The sequence below is a fragment of the Humulus lupulus genome, chromosome 5 (assembly GCF_963169125.1).
Source record: "Humulus lupulus chromosome 5, drHumLupu1.1, whole genome shotgun sequence".
In the NCBI taxonomy this organism is placed as follows: Eukaryota; Viridiplantae; Streptophyta; class Magnoliopsida; order Rosales; family Cannabaceae; genus Humulus; species Humulus lupulus.
The window spans coordinates 199,215,113-199,222,031 of NC_084797.1; the positions used below are offsets into that span (position 1 = coordinate 199,215,113).

Below are 6,919 nucleotides of genomic sequence, written 5' to 3' on the forward strand. Positions count from 1 at the left end.
TGGATGGTTGCGCCAACCAGGATTGTAAGTCTTTGAGAAAGGTTTATAAGGCTTCTTGTAATCCCCTAAAGCATTGCATTGTTCCTCATTTCCTCCTCTTAGCTCACCAAGAGTTGGGCACTCTTGCGGTTGATGTTCCGTCCCTCCACAGATGAAGCATGGATCTCATGTCTCTACCTTTGCAGCCATATGGATTCCTCTACCTTCTTGAGATTTGAAAGCCTCGAATTTTTGTCTCAATGATTCAATTTGGCTTTTGACGTTGTCATCTTCCCTTAATTGGTAGAGTCCAGTTGATCGTGGCTTGTCCATAGGACTCAGTCCATTCCATGTGTAGGACTTTTCAGCAAGATCGTCGAGGTACTCGAAAGCTTCATCGGGATCTCTTTGAAGGAATTTTCCATTGCACATCATTTGTACGAATTGTCTTTGTCCGGTTGTGAGATCGTCATAGAAATAGTTGATTAGACGCCAGCTTTCGTATCCATGATGTGGGCATTGATTTATCGAATCTCTAAACCTCTCCCAGACCTGATGGAAAGTTTCATGGTCTTTCTAGATGAAGGTAGAGATTTGCCTCTTAAGGCTGCTAGTCTTATGGGGTGGGAAATATTTGGCAAAGAATGCTTTTGTCATTTCGTCCCATGTTCTGATAGATCTAGGCCTTAAGGAATACAACCAGCTTTTTGCTTTGTCTTTGAGCGAGAAAGGAAAGAATTTCAATCTCACAATGTCTGTGACATCAGCTCGGTTGTTGAATGTAGCCACAACCTCTTCGAATTCCCGTATATGCACGTACGGACTCTCATTTTCCAACCCATGGAAGGTTGGTAAGAGGTTAATCATGCCGGGTTTGAAATCAAAATTTGACATATTGTTGGGATACATTATGCATGAAGGTGTGGTTGTATGCGTAGGATGTAAATAATCCTATAGCGTTCTTGGTTGGACTTCGTCTTGATGGGCCATTGTGGGTGGTTCGGGAAGTCTCGGTGAATCGGGAGTGTTTGAACGAATGGAAGAAAACGGCGAACTAGGAGAGTTTTCTAAAGTTTCTACTTGTTGTCTCACAAATCTCCCTAGTGCGTCTATGTTTCGTGGCATAAATATATTTTTTTTGTAAGTATTATAAGCGCAAATGGGTAATAATGTTATAAGTATACACCAAAAATGTTCCCAGGCCAATTGGAAAGGCTGCCAAGGTACCACTTTAGGCCCAAGAGCTTTTCTAGAACTCCCCGAGGTTCTTAGAAAAGGTTGGAGGGTAACGCTAACACAGACCTTATTTAAGAACCAATTTTTCTAAGACAGAACAAGTTTGGTTTTTACTAATTTCCACAATTACAAAAATGTTCTCAATACTTTTTTTTTGTTTTTTTTTTTAAATTTTATGATTTAAAATTTATGCTCTCTTTTTTTTTTCTTTTCGGAAAAAACCTAAATCTAGAAAATAAATTATAAACCTAAAAGTAAAATGAATAAAATAAAACAATAACAAAAAATAATAATAATAAATAAAAGAATAAAAAAAATTACTAAGGAAAAATAAAATAAAAGAGAAATAAAAAAACTATGCTACTTTTTTTTATATAGAAAAAAAATTAATTTACTAGGAAAACCTTTAATTGTAGAATTACATCCCCGGCAACGGCACCAAAAATTGATATCGCCCAATAATTCCTAAGCGGTCGCAGTAGTAATCGGGCTATGTCGTATCCACAGAGAGGTAAAATACAAAATAAAAAGAAAGATTAGTAAATTAAAAATAATAAACTTTGGAAAAATGTAAATTTGAAAAAGAATATAAACATTAAATGAATAAAATCGAGGAATTAGAATCAGAGAGAAAGTATGGAAGGCATAAGTTTCATTCATGCAAACATATATATATATATATTTTAATAAAATTGATTCATTCTACACCATTAATTATAGTTTGAAAATATATATATATATATAATAAAGCTCACCTTAAAATATGTTCTTTAATTAAATTATACTAACTTCTAATTTTAAAAACCTATCATATTATATACCTTAGAGCGGCAAAATACCAATGGCAGAATGCAGTAAAAAGCATATAATATAACAAATATCCTAAATTAAATTAAAAGCTTAAATTACATAAGAAGAGCATGACTGGACTTATGTAAAAGACACTAATAAATTTAGAATAAAATAAATTTAATTGTAACAAATATATAGAAATGAAGAACAAAATAAAGAATCAATATATTAAAAATATAATGTTAAACATGAACTTCACTCTAGCCTTTCCACGAGAGAATTTAGCCTAAAATAGGCATTGTTTTCACTCACAAAAATGTAAAAGAAAAATAGGAAAAATAAGTATTTTTCTCTCCAACAATACTCTCTACTCTTCCTTCCACAATCTGATGCTTTTTTACTTCATTTGGTACTCTATTTATAGTGTAAATAGGACTCAAAAATGTGTAGAACCGTGTACAAAATAGTGGGAAAAATGGCTTCAAAGAGGGACAAGTGAGGACAATTGCAGCAGACACGTGGCCACGTGTCAAGCACCGATTGGCTCAACAAGGAGTACGTTAGGCGCATGGGAGACAGTAGCTGATCGTGGCAGCTATCCGGTCGGGTACATGGGGAGCATGGCAGGCGACGTGGCGCGCATTGGTTGGCTCGGGTGGCTGGCGCGTTAGACGGCGTCAAGCGGCTATTGGGTGTCACGGGCTGGCTATTTGGGTACTCCAACTAGACGGAACGTGCGGTACTTGCAGACTCTTCAAGCTAGCAAGTCAGCCTACAACATACACCTACAGGCAAACAAACTCAGCGGTTAGCCACATACACATCTCGGACATGCAACAAGCAATAACGAAGTATGAGCAAGCACAAAGCAAGTCATTCCTAGGAATGTCCACACAACACAAAGCACACAACAAGGCAAATGGCACGCAGTGGCCCAACGAAGCTAACAAACAAGTAACACATAAGCAACAAGGAAGCACACAGGGGCAAGTATGGATAAATGTTATTTCATTAATATATAGCCTTGATAGGGCAAGGGAGTACACAGCTTTGGCCCCTATCTGCTGATGGCCATGGTGCTTCCCTAAGTCACTAGGTCACCCCCCCCCCCCAAAGGAGCCTTCTAGGGAAATAAAGTCTTCCCAGGAACATATATGATTTTTGTCTGGGAGACATATGCAATATTACAAAACTGTCACTACCCTATCCCATGAGGTTGCTTGGTGCAAGACTTGACTAATGATCAAGCACCAAGGCATGCTCATTTACAAAATGGCCCCATGTGGGTGTGCCAAAGGGGCAGCACGCCACATCGGGCACGTGGGGGGCAGTTTGGCGACGACGGGACAAGTGCGTCAGATCGTGTCAGTGGCGGCTGGCGGCTGGGCTCCTTTTTGGGCCTAGTTTTGGGCCTATTTCTCCTTCAAAAATACCACTTTATCATCATTCTTTTCAATTATATTTCTTTCTTTCTTCTTTCTTTTTGTTTGTGTCAAAAATATATTTTATTTCCTGAAAATTAAACACAAATTAAATCAAAATTAATATTTTCAAATATAAAATATATGACAATAAATCCATGAGAATATTAATTAAAACTTAATTAATTTTACACTTTAAGACTAATAAAATGATATTTTTGAGCACTAATCAACTAGCATCCTCTTCTGTAATATGATTGGTTGTTTTTCCAATCGTTGTTGTAATGGCAATCGTTGTTCTGGGACAAACTCCACTTCGTTATGGGATTTTAGTTCGTTAATGTACCTCTTCTGGGCACCTCTGCTTGTGCCTGCCAGATGGGGTCCACCCGAAATGGTGGCTATATCTCCCCCTATTATCGGAGGAGGGGCGTCTTGATTCACTTGGACTCCGACTTGCTTCATTGGAGTTTCAAGAGCTGACGGAGGATTTTGACCGGCGAGCTGACTAGTGACCAATCAGTTTCGAGCGTATTGGGCCAAAGGTCCTGCCCTGATTAGGGTCTCGATCTCATCCTTCAACTGTCTACAATCATCGGTGTTGTGACCGATATCATTGTGAAACCAGCAGAACTTCGAAGGATCTCACTTCGATCTTTGGTTTTTCAATGGTTCTAGCTTCTTCCATGGAAGGCGAGTAGAAGTGGCTAGGAAGATGCACTCCCTAGTATCCGTGAGGTCGATATAGGTTGCATAAATCGGCTTGAATTTCTCAGAGGAATTATTTTTCTTTTTCCTGTTTTGGTCGCCCTCACCATTTCCCTTCCTCTTATTATTTCCCCTTGGTTATTCTGGGTAACAATTTGAGTCATAGTTGCAACATCCGTTACCGCTCCAACAGGTTGGGCAGGGGTCTCGCTGGTTCCTTCGATAGAAGCTCGGGCTTCTTTCAGGTTAACCCATCTTTGAGCCCATGACAAGAACTCATCCACACTATTAACTCCTTTTCTCTGTAATTCTTGACACAAGTCGCCTCCAACAAGAATTCTTGTCCTCATCACCATGAGCTTGGAGCTATCGTCGGCATCTCTAGCTCAGGAGTGGCATTGGCAAATCTTCTTAGACATGTCTTCAACGGTTCTCCAGGTTGTTTCTTTATATTAGCCAACGAATCAGCCTTAATCCGAGCTGTTTGGGAAGCCCCGGATGCTCTCTTGAAATCAGTAGAAAAATTCTCCCACGAGCTACTGGAATGCCTCTTATATTGTTTAAACCACTGCCTGGCTGACCCAGTCAAAGTTGAGGGGAATAAAATACATCTTAGATCGGGTCTGACGTTGTGGGCCATCATCATGGTGTTAAACATCCCGAGGTGATCAGACAGATCCCCATCTCCATCAAACTTTGACAAGTGAGGCATTCTGAAACCCAACGAATATGTGGTCGTCGCAGTATTTGGAGCGAAAAGCTTGAGCTCATCCTCTGAGTCACAATCGTCTTTGTCTTTTTTAGATAGAGGCTTCTTCATTTGTTCCTCCATCTGAGCTAGCCTCTCAAGGGTTTGGTCCCTAGTCCCTTGGTTATTTTGGGGCTGTTCAACAGCTCCCATACTATCATACACGTTTGATGGGTTGTTGTCCCTCCAAGCTCTAGCTTGGTTTTGTGGGGCATTCCCATTATCACGTACTTCAGAAGGACCTCCCTCGTGACGAATGTGACTAATACCTTCATCTCAGGCTGAATTTCATATCTGCAAATTCAGGCGATCTCGCAGATCAGGTTGTGGATCGTATCGAGGACTTTGTGCCGAACTTAGATGATTTCTTAGATCTCCCTCAGACCTACTACTTTGACGACTTTTAGTCCAATAACTTCCATTTGCGAAGCTTACAGCTCGCGGTTGAGGCTGAGGATCTGGATTTTCGACACGTGTTCGCGGGACATAGGTATGGGAAGACGGAGGAGGGTTTCTCCTACTATCTCCATAAGCTGGAATGTCCCACGTAGACCGAGGTGGTGTTGGGTGCCTAATAGGTGACAGGGGATGCCTTACTGGTGATGCAATCCTTGTCCCATCAGGGCAAACTAAATTAGCCCCCCTATGTTATGTCCCATTTCTAGCTCTCTGCGCCTGGTGATCCGATTGTGATGCAGAAGGGTTAGCTGGAACATTCTGTCTCTGTGAGCCTATCCCAGTCCCTCCTCGTGGGTTTCCATGGGTATTCCCAGGCGCAGGTGGTGGAGGCACCGAAATTGGGGTTGCAGTTATAACCGATTGACTGATGTGTTGATGACCTTTAGGAGGGCCACAAGGTTGAGCATTTTGGCAATCTCGCGCTGTAGGCACAAAACTTGGGGTGGCCATTATGACTGACTGACTTGGTTAGGAACGGTTATTCCTATGGGACTTATGAGACCCACTTTGCCTCTTTCTGACATTAACGTCGGTTGCAGGAGGGGGTAACCGAGCCAAAACTTCCTCAATCTACTTGTTTGCCTTAGCAAGATGGCTTCTTAACTGCACGTTTTTCAACTCAATTGCAGTCAAGTAGTCTGGGTTTGGATTCAGTGGTAATAACGTCGAACTCCCAGTATCATCGTGGCCCGCCGGTTGCTTTCCTGGACGTTGCTGAACTTCAGGGCCATGCTCATTTGAAACAGCGGTATGATGGGCCTCCTGCCCACCTGGCTATTCTATCTCATTGTCGTGCATTGAGCGAGTGACCACCATGATGAGATTTGACTGGGATTTTGATGAAAGCACTAATTTCAACTCTCAATGAAAGCACCAAATTGTTAACGCGGTTTTTTGCCAACAGTGTATTGAAGAAATAATAAGGTTGAATTAGTACTTAGTAATAAACCGAAAATATGAAATGAATTCACAAGAACACAAATTGTTTTATGTGGTTCAGTGGTTAAAAATCCACCTAGTCCACGAGTCTATATTATTGTTGTTTCTCTCTCTATTTTGGTAGAATTTCAGTATTACAGAATAATCATCGTTTCCCTGTCCAATATTCTCAGTATTTATAGAGAAATTCCATGGACAGGTTTGGGTAACCGCGTGAGTCAATCACGAATTTGCATATTTATTACATTTAATACAAACAATTCCCATTTCTGCTGGGATATGATTTTATCATAAAATAAATAGTCTCCTAATATCTTGGACATTAAATATGACAGGCTGGTCATAAATAATCGTATAAAAGTACCCGAGTCTTTGGGAATCCGCGGGTATGCAGTATATTTGAATTATTTCGAGCTGGATATCTCTCCAAGCTCGTACTTCAGCAACCGTTTGAATATCACGAGCTCATGCTTCATAACCTTCATTTCTGTAGCTCAGGTTAAACCCAGGACGCCTAACACCGAAGTTGCTTACGTGGATAATAAACTGATCATTTTCTTTGTTATTTCTCCGTGTATTTATTTGTCAACTCTACCTGAGCTGAATGAAGGACTCGTGCTGAAATCGGGGTACAACA

General features: G+C 40.6%; 1 non-coding gene across 1 annotated transcript; it reads left to right on the top strand.

The window, feature by feature from the left end:
* Positions 1–481: 481 nt before the first annotated feature.
* LOC133780990 (small nucleolar RNA R71) lies at positions 482–588 on the top strand. Its single transcript, XR_009869791.1, has one exon. It is a non-coding gene; the product is annotated as a small nucleolar RNA R71 (small nucleolar RNA).
* The last annotated feature ends 6,331 nt before the right edge of the window (positions 589–6,919 follow it).